The 9,344-nt window shown below is 46.0% G+C and overlaps 1 non-coding gene across 1 annotated transcript; it reads right to left on the bottom strand.

Moving 5' to 3' along the window:
• Positions 1-5,331: 5,331 nt before the first annotated feature.
• trnaa-ugc (transfer RNA alanine (anticodon UGC)) lies at positions 5,332-5,403 on the bottom strand. The gene has a single exon. It is a non-coding gene; the product is annotated as a tRNA-Ala (tRNA).
• Positions 5,404-9,344: the final 3,941 nt, after the last annotated feature.

Genomic DNA, 9,344 nt, shown 5'->3' with positions numbered 1-9,344 from the left:
TTGTTCTCGGTTGTCATGGTGACTCGTGGTATCAGGGCTACATTGATGATGTCATTTTGTCGTGGTTGTGCACGTGTGCCACTCAAAGTGAACACACTCACAGCTGATTGGACCAACTCAGATCAGCTGTTCTGAACCTGATACTCAGAGTTTCCATCTCAGTGTCAACTAAGGAGTGACTGAGGAGAAGAGTTTCAGAACAGCCACAGTTGGGGGACTTCCATCCAGCAGCCATTTTCTATCCCTGTAAGGGAGTGAAGGGATCTGGAGCTGCTGGGTTCAAGTGGATCCAGAACACAAGATGGAGGTCAGTCAGGACCCCAGAAGGAGACCAGCATCTGGAAGGTGGAGATGCTTTAATCTGACACCGTTGTGTCAACAGTTCTGAAATCTGAACAAAAGTGAACAGTAGTATTTCCACCTGCTACTCCTGCATGTATTCAAGTGAACAGGAACACAGATTCATGCTCAACTTCTCCTGTGTGTTCATCCACAGTCACTAAACAACAACAAACCAAACAAAGGGGTTTGCGAGTGTGGCTGCTGAGGTAGAAAGGCTCTGTACAAATTGAGTCCTTTTACCATTTCTAGTAGCGCTGTCGTCACTTCCTGTGACTGTGGGAGGGAAGGAGTCCCCCTGTTACTTCCTCTTCAACATGCCTTTAGCAGACCAACTCGCCGACCAGCACAGTGAGGTAGTGTGGCCGAGTGGTCCAAGGGGCTGGATTAAGGCTCCAGTCTCTGTGGAGGCGTGGGTTCAAATCCCACCACTGCCATCATGTCCCAGGTCACTAGAGAGGTGTGGCAGGTCTCTCTGTGCTGGAGGTGTTGGCTGCTTTTATCACTCTGGGAAGAAAATGTCCTGAACTTGAGGTGTTCTCCTCATCTTGAACTCTCCAAAACAACAATGTGCAGTGACGCTGAGCTGCCTTCAAGCCAACAACATGGGCACAGTGTACCCAGAGCATCAGGCTCCTCCCAGTATATGCAACACTGCCAGTGACCTCTGCTTCAGTGTAACGGTGACTCTCCAAACGGAAGCTGATCCAGGACCAGCTCAGGAGGAGCCATGGAGCAGACAGGCTCTCTGATTTAATGCTGCTGGACATTGAGAGGAACATCCCAGTTGACTCCAACAAGGCTGCTGATGTCTTCAAACCCAGGACCAGAAGAAGAGCCCTCCTCTGAGTCCACAGACCTGAGCATCGCTGCTCTGACTACCACGTTACCTCCTGGTTATCAAGGTGAAGTCAATAAAATAAATAATAATAATAATAATAGAAATAAATAATACTAAATCAAGGCCTGTTTAATAAATGGTGGAGCAGAGTGGTGCAGAGGCTGTGTGCTGGGCCCAGAACCCAGAGGTTGATGGATCAAAATCATCCTCTGCTAAAAGAAAGGAGCAAAATAAACCTGGTTGTTTTGAAATGTGGATCTGTTAAAAAGGGGTGGAAATCAGAATTCAAACCATTGTGAGAGTTAATAACATTCTACTTTTCCACTGAGGCAAAAGTAGACTTCAGAAGGTTTTAGTGATTCAACATAGCAGCTAAGTTTCCATTTCTATACTGATTGTCTGCAATGGTTCGTGGGGGTGGAGCCTATCACAGCTGACATCAGGTGAGGAGGGGGTTCACCCTTGATGGTTCGCCAGTCCATCCCAGGACCAACACACACAGACAGACAACCATTCACACTCACAGTCATTCAGAGTGTCCAGGTAACCACGACCCTCTTGATGTCTTTGGACTGTGGGAGGAAGCTGGAGAACTAGAGAGAACCCACACAGAGACAGGGAGAACCTGCAAGAGGGGTGGAGATCGATGAGTCCTGGAGACGGTTCAATAATGCCCACAACTTTGGCACCAGGAAGACAGCAGGTGATGGCACCTGGGAGTTCAACAGACCTGATGATTGAACCACCAATCACAAGGATTTCAGCCTCCATTGTAAACAGAGAGTTTAGATGAGAGAGAACCTGCTGTCAGCCTCACCAGTCAGGGCAGTGGCAGAGGCAGCAGAGTTGAATGAAGCAGGATCACCTGGCAGGTCTCAGCTGGAGGTGATGTCATCACTGGCCTCAGTCCTCACCAGTGCTCTGCCTAGCAACAGGGACGATGGGGAGAAACCAGTAGAAGCACTCTGAGAGTTGGAGACAGCAGGAGGAGAGAGACCATGACAGAGTCACCCATGGGAAACTGTTGGATCCACTCAGGACCGGCTGGTCCAGAGAGGTCCAGGCACCCATAGCCACTGGATCAGTTTGATCTTTGAGCAGAGCAAAGTAGTTTGACACAGGAAGAAGGTCGTCTGGAGAGAAGAGAGGAAGAGAAATCTGTCTCCCTTCTTCTCAACGGACAAACACAGGAGAGGACGGACATCAGATGGACAGAGAGCAACACTGCTGGACTCTCAGAGCTGTGAGGGCATCCAGCTGCAGCCAGGAGACAAACAGGGATGCTGCTTGAGGACATCATCCAGGAGGCTCTCCATGGTGTGGAGCTGGGGTCTCAGACTGGAAGCTCTGGCTGCTGAGTTGTCCAACCAGCCGTCACATCACCTCCTGAGCTCTTAGCCTCCTCTTGACCAGGTTCTGGATGCGGACTCAGCAGGAGACAGGAAAGTAATCAATGTTGAAGGAATTTCAAAGCATCCATCAACCTGCAGGACAAACTCCTTCACTGTGTGGGAGGTTCAGAGTCCCTGGTTTGATTGCAGCTTTCACCTGAGCAGGTGTTCATCCACATCTCAGTAACAGGGGACACTTTATCACAGCAGTGGAAAAACATCAGCATTCATCACCCAGCAGCTCCTCTGATCAACAGAACAAGTTCAAGTATTCTGAGAAGGAGGGCATGGATCCCTCTACCTCTCACATGCTAAGCTAGCACTCTACCATTGGAGCTAAGTCCCTGCTAATGAGCAGCAGATGATGGAGGTTGACCTTCATGCAGGGTTGGATGACCTTCACCAGTTGGAGCTTCTCTGGTTGACCAACATGTGGAATCTCTTTCAATACTCCAGTGGTGGTTTAAGTGGTGACAATATGGGTTAGTGACTGGGAGTGAGTGAGTGTGTGTGTGTGTGTGTGTGTGCGTGAGTGTGTGTGTGTGTGTGTGTGTGTGTATGTGTGTGTGTGTGTGTGTGTGTGTGTGTGTGAGAGAGAGAGTGTGTGTGTGTGTGTTTGTTTGTGTGTTTATATGCAGATTTTTCCCTGGAACAACGGTTTTTATTTGAAGCAAGAGCCTCCAGATCAAAGTCAGAATTGATGATGATGTCATCAGGGCTTTTATTGTTTATTTATTTGTACCTAGAATTCTGTCTTTGATCTCAGGAGGACATGAAAGGAACTCAACTTTAAAAAGTATATGAGAGCATTCAGCTTGGTTAGAAAACATTTTGACTGTTCAACAGTAGAATTTGTTAGAAACAGTTTACAACACTTTGAATTAAATTGAAGATAAAAAAAACCCTTCCACACTTAAATCCTGTCTCTAACTTCAAACTGGGGATGAACATTTTTATAATCAATCTGTCTCGATGTGTTGGCCCTGCCATGGACTGGTGACCTGTCCAGGATAAACCCCGCCCCTCACCTGAAGGCTGCTGGGATAGGCACCACCCCCATGAACCATTGCAGATCATCAATAACCAAAGCTACTAAGGAGGATTACAGAGTTAAGGAGTCAGTGACTTAATAGAGTCTAACAAAGGGTTGAACCTGAATGAGACAGTCACCCTTCAGTCCTTTTCCCTGTTTGAGGACATCACCATTGTGGATACGGTTCCCCCTATTCCTTAAGATAGCCAACTGAATCCTTCGCTCTTTAGAGCCTTTTAGGAATGCAACTGCTCCAGCCACATCTGGCCTATCTTTATGTTTAGACTCTAAATGACGAGACATTTTATGGTCAGGTTTTGAACAAAATGCACAATAAAATGTTTTATTGTACAATCAGCTGCCATCGTGTTTTTTTTAAGCATAGGGATGGTATCTCAGGTCCCAGGTGATTTTATGCATTCAGTGTGCTTGGGTGCTGTAAGGAAACTTCTGGACATTTGGCTTAGGGGGCCTCTCAAATTCCCTTTACCTGCCGGCCTTGTCAACCGGATGTCTGACTGTTTGACAGGTTTACGCAATCATACTCCTGTAGAATTTGCCAGGAAACCTGAACACTGAGGGAACTTGATAGGTGGAAAGCAACCGGATTTAGGATGTTTTTACTGAACATTGGGCCTGTCATTCTACCTTCATACCTGGACGCAAACATCTACAAAAATGTCATGCTGCTGTTTTCTGGCATTGCCATTGTAGTCAGCCAACACTCTCTTCATTGCACTGGCAGTATTCTGAGACATTGCAGCTGATGTTTGATACACTGGACCAGAGAGGAAGACCTGCTCAGCCTCCTGCATGGACCAATTCTGCAGCTCAGTGATGACCACTAGGGATTCAGCATTGAGTTCATTTTTAAACTTTTTGGAGGAAACAACTGTAAATTAACCAGCAGTTACTGGTGATGCTTCACAGTTTCCAAGCTCAAACGGCCTCCTGCTTGTTGGACTCACAATTTCCAAAAAATGTAGACATCAAAAGTCAAATCATGTTTTTGTTTGGTTTTGTGTTGTTTTGTTTTTTACTGGAGGAAAAATTCAAATTGTGATGATGTGTCTGACTTAGAAATTGAACCCCCCAAAAACCAAAAAGTCTCCTTCTTCTTTGCCGTGATCTCTGAGCTGATCATGATTGCTCTCATCAAAAATCCTTGGCAGCCGACCAGTCACACACAGCCCCCCCCACACACACTGAGACATGCAGCAGCTCACAGTAACTGCCTCAGTCACACAGCTGATAGACTCCTTTCTATAACAAGATAAGCAGTAGAAAATAGATGGAAGTGATGATGAACTGATGAACAGGTGATTTGTCCAAAAGTCAACATCAGATTCATTTCCAATCTGTGGAAGCAGTTTCATCTTGAGGTTCCAGGTAAGAACAGCCAGCTGTGGGCTGACACACATCTCTTCAGGAGCACTTCTATGCTCCAAACTTGCCAGGTTGAATTGTGTCTGTATTCTGAGGGCAGCAGGAGGACGGAGGAGTGAGGACACACACATTTGGAACTGAGAGCAGCTGTGTGTGGGATTTCCCCTCCAAAGATAAAACCAGCTCCTTCATGCTGGCTATGAAGGCTCACAGTCACACTGACGCAGCTACAAATACTTTGATATGCAACAGACTGGTTTCTCTTCTGGTTGTTTGTTATCAACTGTTGTCACATTTATGGATCAATTTAGCTGATAAGATGAAGGCTCCAAAGGACCAGCTGGAGATGCCAGGGATTGAACCCGGGGCCTCATACATGCAAAGCATGCGCTCTACCACTGAGCTACATCCCCTCTGTTAGAGTCACTGTTTAACTGATGCAGCAAACACAAACACAGACACAACATTTTTATTCTTCATTTTAGGGATAAAAAGGAACTCAGCCTGTGATCTCAAAGGCTCTGTGATCTCAGGAGTTTCACTCTGATGTCAGCCCACACAGCCTTAGACCACAGAGGCAAGTCAGGCTCCAGGAAGCTGCAGCTGCTCCGTTCTCAGTCCAGTCCAGAGTGAAGGTTTCCCTCTCAGAATCTTTACAATCCAGCCCAGATCCTCACTGACTAGCAGGAGTCTTTGACCAGGAAATGAGAATTATATTGAACGTCTGCTCATCCTCAGAATGAAGTAAAAGTATTTGTGTTCCTAAAATAATGTCCAGATGCAAAGATCAATTATTAAAATTGATTGGCTCTAAACGGACCCATCATCACTATACAGTTGCAAACTGAGGACTGGAATATTTAGAAATCCACAGACGCTCATAACAACTGGTAGTACAAGTACACAGTAGAGACGACTGTAGGAAGTAGCAGTTGTGAGCCTTGAAGAAAATGCCCCCATCACATTGTCAGTGTTTCAGTGACTGGCATTGTGAAGAGACTGAGACAAAGTCACGTTATGAATGGAGGGCTGAGTTGGAGCAGAGGGGGGCAGGATCCTGGGGGTGGACTGTCTTTAGGAGGCTGAGGTGTCTGGTGGTCTTGGTGGACCCTCTGTATCTCAAGCTGAGACAACAGAGTCCTGTGTTCTTGAGTCATTGTCTATAGTCTCTGTTGTTGGCGAGCTCAGTGTGGTCCCTGATGGTCTAGTGGCTAGGATTCGGCGCTCTCACCGCCGCTGCCCGGGTTCGATTCCTGGTTAGGGAATGAGTTTCTCATTCAGGTTCAACCCTTTGTTAGACTCTATTAAGTCACTTACTCCTGCAAGGACAAACTCTGTAAAATATATCCATGGTGAGGCCTCCCTCAGGAACTAGAACACCAAAGATGAACTGCACTTCATCCGTGAAGCTCAGTTGTGTTGGTGTTCTATGAAGTACTGCCTTCAGAAAGGCACCAAGGATGTCCTGTTGGTCCTCACTGTCCAGGTAGACAGTCTCAGGAAGAGGATCACACATCTAAAATACAGTACAAATACATCCATCCATAGTCTTCCGCTTGTTCCTACACATTAAGGGTCACTGGGGGGTGGAGCCTATCCCAGCGTCAACGGGCGAGAGGCGGGGTTCACCCTGGACAGGTCGCCAGTCCATCGCAGGGCCAACACATAGAGACAGACAACCATTCACACTCACAGTCACACCTACTATCAATTTAGAGTAGTCAAAGTACAAATACATATTTATTTTTAAGAATCAATGTATTACAAGTACTTTCAGGAAAAAACTAACCAAAATGTTCTTAAAAAAACAAAACAAAAATGTTCTTAGCAAAAACCTCTTCACCGTTTGTGTACCGCACATCTGTAAAGTGAGTGTGTGAGAGTGTGTGAGCGTAAGTGTGTAACAGTCAGTGAGCGTGACAAGAACTCCTGAAACGCTTCATCAAAGTGCTTTCAAATCTTGTTCAACTGCAACATTCATCCATTCAAACCTGACCTCATCGGTTTGGCATTGTGAAGTTTGTCACTTCAAATCTTCATTCAAGACAATTTCACCTTTAATGCGTGGACTTTGGGGGACAGTTGAAGTCCATCCAGATCCAAGAGAAGTTTTTGAAACACTTCAGAAGTGTAGCACAGTCATGGGGGACATGCAAGGTTGAGGGCACCCATCAGTCCCATTAGCAGTGTACGGACCTGGGCAGCATTCCTGCATGTAGGCAAAGTCAGAGTAGTCAAAATAGTACATCCAACTCTGTAGCGCCACCTAAGTAGAATACCAATGTTTGAGATCCTGCTTGTTCAGCATGAATGTTCCAGCAGTGGTCACCTACCTGTGTACTTTCCAACAGTCACCAGTCGCTCTTAGTGCCACCCCTGCTTGCGCCAGTGTCTCCAACAGTGTCTCCAACAGTGTCTCAGCAGTGCCCGTGATCTTAGCAGGACTGATGAGCCTGTGGTTCAGGAACAGGTCCTTTCTAATTGTGCAGATGAGGTTTCTGTTCCAAAGCCTGGATCGTATGTTTTCATGATCTCTTTCAAAATAGTCATCAGGTATTTCCTCCCCACGTGTGGTTGCTCTCACATGAATGCTTCATCACCAGTCATCAGTCCACTGTGTGTTCATGGCAGCATTGAGCAGCAGTCAGACAACAGTTCTTAGACGCTCCATGAGTTTGGCTGAAAGTTCCCGATCCATGAACCCGTCTTCATGATCCAGGTATGGTCCTGCACACCCTGAAGCTTCCTCTGGTGGAGATTCCAGCTGCCTGGCCTCCATCTCTGAATACACTCGCTGGCCCTCAGCTTGTTTTGTTCCATACAGTCAAAAAGAAGCAGAAATAACATCACCATTGAACAGAGGTCAAACAGCCAGAGCAGCTCAAAGGCAGGGATGGGGTTCCTCACCCCTCCTCCCCTAAAACAAAAGGCACGTGGTCAATATGGGTGTTTGAAAGCAAAGGTCATGGGCTAGAAGTTTTAGTTGTTTACTCAATCAAATATTTATTTTTTAATGATATGATCATACAGAGAGGCTCACCGGACTTTTCCTCAACAAAAAAAGGTTTCAAATGTTGAAAAGCACACCAGTAATTTATCATTGCATCAGTTAAAGACAACAATACATAAAGAAATTGCTTACCGTTGCAATCGGCCATTTTCCAAAAAACAAAGACTTCTCTCCTGGTGAAAAGAAATGAAGAGTCGTACGGTCCTCTGAGGTCCTGTTGTGTCTTTTGGTCAGAGACAAACAAAGTGTGTGCCAAGTCGGCTGTGATGAATCTCCCAGTAAACCAGGGGTTGGGTTCCCCACACCTTCCTCCCCTCAAACAGAAGGCCAGACGTGTGACTTGGAACACCAAACAGGACCAATGGTCTGTTTGAGGCTTGAGGGAGGACATGTCTGTCTTCTTGCAGTAGTTACTTTCCCTGGTGAGTAGTTACTTTCAGAGTGGAGGAACTCAGGTACTATCTCAGTTACATTTTGGCAGAAGTAACTAGTAACTATAACTACCTACTTTTGCAAAGTCCCGTGCCAGACACTGAACATGAGACACTTGCGGTCTCTTGGTGTGACAATCAGCCGCTCTGTGACAGCAGTGGAGACACCAGCAGACAGGGCGGAACCAACTGGAGCAGAGGAGGAGGAAGTAGCCCCACTAGAGCCCTCCCTCCCTCTCATTCTTTCTCTCTCTCTCTCTCTTTTGTCTTTTCTTCTATTTATTTGCCTTCTGCTGTCTGTCCTTTCCTGCTCTCGTTTAAAAACCAGCCGCAGCAGACGTCCGTTCCCATGATGAAAATTATTATAAAAGATAGATTTGTTTTCCTCTTAAGTTTAGAAGCATTTTCAGATTCATGAAAAGATCATCAATCAGTGTCGTATTTCAGACAGACTTCTGGTCCGTGAGGACGAGGAATCCAGCACAGATCCACAGAACTCCAACTGCCATCTTTGATGATTCCGTCTCAGTCTGTAGGGTGGAGAGATCCTCCTGAGTCAACGAGCCCTTTTAGGATCCACCTCCATTTATGGATGGAATTTATACAGCATCCACTCACCAGTGGCGTCTGATATTCAACAATAAAGATTCCCAAGTCACCGTCCAACACTGGCTGGAGCAGCAGAGCTGGCAAAATGTCATCTTTTCTGTCATTGTTTCAAAATGTCCTCACTAAGATGGTTATTAATTCCTCATTCTCAGCTGCTGCAGCCTTTAAAGAAAACCTTTGACTGGTGGCTCTAACAAAGATCAGATGTTGTCTCCTCTAGAACATCAAAACGATAATAATAAAGATAAGAATAAAGATAATTTGGTGAATTTCAGTCTCCTACAAATGTGTGTGTGTGAATGTG

This window comes from Aulostomus chinensis, chromosome 1, assembly GCF_037954235.1.
Source record: "Aulostomus chinensis isolate RoL2024-O1b breed Wild chromosome 1, RoL_Achi_v1.0, whole genome shotgun sequence".
NCBI lineage: Eukaryota > Metazoa > Chordata > Actinopteri > Syngnathiformes > Aulostomidae > Aulostomus > Aulostomus chinensis.
Note: the sequence above shows the minus strand (reverse complement) of the source record. Positions and strands in the feature narration are given on the sequence as shown.